The sequence below is a fragment of the Sander lucioperca genome, chromosome 20 (assembly GCF_008315115.2).
Source record: "Sander lucioperca isolate FBNREF2018 chromosome 20, SLUC_FBN_1.2, whole genome shotgun sequence".
NCBI lineage: Eukaryota > Metazoa > Chordata > Actinopteri > Perciformes > Percidae > Sander > Sander lucioperca.
The window spans coordinates 19,966,651-19,969,787 of record NC_050192.1 but is presented as its reverse complement, the minus strand read 5'-3'; positions in this window follow the sequence as shown (position 1 = coordinate 19,969,787).

Here is a 3,137-nt window from a genome sequence, read left to right as displayed (position 1 = left end):
GACACACCTCAGGTCACAGTCACACACACACACACACACACACACACACACACACACACACACACACACACACAAACACACACACACACACACACACAGAGACACACACACACACACTCCTAGAGATGGGAGATAGCTAACGTTAGCTCGACCGCAGGCGTTGGTTGCATGCGTGGTTAGTTTCAGTTCCAGTGAAATGTTATCCCATCATCTCCTTCAAGGACGTCAGATCGCCATGCCAACCCTCATCACCTTTTTCATGCCTTCTTTATCTCATCATCAGAGGAAGCTCTCTAATCAATGTCCTTTACATAAGTCTAAAACCACAGAGGCTGACGGGTCTTCATACACACATTATTCAGAGATAAGGCAGAGGGGAAGCACACACACACACACACACACACACACACACACCACACACACACCACACACACACCACACACACACACCACACACACACACACACACACACACACAGAGACACACAGAGACACAGAGAGACACACACTGTCACTCACACACACACACACACACGCACACACACACACACACACACACACAGAGACACACAGACACACACACACACAGAGACACAGAGACACACACAGTCACTCACACACACACACACACACACACACACACACACACACAGACAACCCCCCCCCCCCTTCTCTGAATAAGGTGTGAAGTCACGTCAGCCTCTGTGCTTTTAGAGTCATGTAAAGGACATTGATTACTGGATAGAGAGCTGATGCTGCAAAGTTTCCTCTGATGCTGAGATAAAGAAGGTATAAAAAGCGCTAACGTTAGCTCGACCGCAGGCGTTGGTTGCATGCGTGGTTAGTTTCAGTTCCAGTGAAATGCTATCTCATCATCTCCTTCAAGGACGTCAGATCGCCATGCCAACCCTCATCAGCAGCTGCTCTTTTTCATGCCTTCTTTATCTCATCATCAGAGGTGTATGTGTGTATGAAGACACGTCAGCCTCTGTGGTTTAAGACTTGTGTAAAGGTCATTGATTACTGGATAGAGAGCTGATGCTGCAACGTTTCTGATGATGAGATAAAGAAGTCATGTCTGTAACAGATAAAGAGCAGCTGCTGATGAGGGTTGGTGTAGAGAGTATATGAGCTGAGTGGTGTCAGTGTTTGTCGACCTCGGAGCAGAATGGCTGCAGTCACAGAGCTCTCCTTCCTGCTGTTTGCTCTCATCAACAACATCCATGCACAAGAACGGGTCATCATCGGACGGGAAGGAAACTCTTACACCTTCAAGCTCCCTGAGAACACCAAGTCCTGCCTGATCTCCAGATCTGTTGGTGAGGAGAAGCTTGTCCTGTGGAACACCTCTGACCTCTGGTCCAACAGCTCCTCAGTACCTGGAGACCTGAAACAACGACTTGTCAGCACGGTGAATACTTCTTCTTACACCATCCTCAACCTGACCCATTCAGACTCCGGCCTGTACCAAGAGGAGTGTTGGACTGAGGGCAACGTGACGCATGAGAACAACTTCACTCTTACTCTTTGTACTTCAGTAGATCTTTTACTTATTGCAGTGAGACCTGGAGAAACAGTGGACATGCCATGTAAGGGAGCAGCTGATAATCTGGATATCCAGTGGCTCAAACAGGACTCTAGATATGAGCAAGAAACATGGAGCAGAGTTTTTGGGGACAATACGACATCAGTGATGGACAGTGTTAGAGGAAGATACCAAGTGGTGACAAACACATCAGCTCTTCGTGTTTCCAACGTCACAGCAACAGACATTACACTGTACAACTGTCTGGTGATGAACCAACAGCAGTGTGTTAGCAGTCAGACTGTACGCTTGGTACCGAATGAGATAATCTTCCGCTCAGTAGGAGAGACCGCTGGGTTGCCGTGCACTGTCGCTGACTCCACTGATGAACAGCCCCCACGTTGGTGGAAGGTTGATACCAAAACACGCTCTTACACCAACCTAGGACAACACAACCAGACTGTTCCTTCAGTAGACCAAAACTACTCGCTGGTGTTTTCATCTCTAATGTTAAATCACTCAGGTCAGTACTCCTGTATAACCTCTATGAGACAGCAAGAGTATGTGCTGGTGGTGTGTCCCAAATTTGGCCCCCCTGCTGCAGAGCTCTTCTCAGAGGGAGAAGAAGTCACTCTCAGATGCAGAGATTGGGGAGAGGATAAGAGGCATCATTGGTTTATCAAGTCACACCGAACAGAAGGAAGAACCTTTGGTGTGACGCCTGATCATAGAATGAGCAGAGTGAGCTGGAACTGGATTAATGGTAACCTGGTTATCTCTAATATCTCAGTGGGAGACGCAGGAGAGTACTGGTGTGTAGTTTATGAACTAGATGGTGATTTTCAGTGTCTGTCAACAGAGAGAACTGTGTTAGTGTACATGGAGCCCTTTGGGATTTACTCCACCTTCTTCAAAGTGCGATGCTCAGTGCTCAGTGTCCTGCTGCTGATGCTCTGTGCTGCTGTAGTCGCTGTGAACCTGAGGACACGGAGAGGAGAGCAGCTTTCAGCTCACACACACACTTAATATGGATATATGATCATTTCATCATTGGCTTTAATACAGTCTGGTATACACTGGCTTTAAAACAAGGGATGGGACACATTCATGCAGAGAAAACATTTAAACTAGAAACCAAAAGACAGAAACAACAGACAGAAATGATGGAAATAAGACATAAATACCCAATGATTATTATTATAATAATATTAAATAAGTTTTGAATGTTAGAAGGTAACATTTGATCCTGACAGGGTGCAGATGTTCCCTTATCGTCTGGATTAGTATGTTGTGTGTCTATATATATATATATATATATATATATATATATATATATAGTTGATAGTTTCTTGATGTTGTTAAGGATGCGTGTGATTATATGAGGGGGGGGGGGCTGCTCTGTAAGGGACATTTGTTTAATATTTTAACATGTTGGGAATTCACTTTTTAACATTACTGTCACCTAAGAGTTTTATTACAAATCATTTTACCTTTATGTGTGTGTGTGTGTGTGTGTGTGTGTGTGTGTGTGTGTGTTCCAGATGTTGTATTTTAAATCTAAAGATTATGTGATGTTGTATATTATATATGAAGGAATATGAATTGTCTTTAAT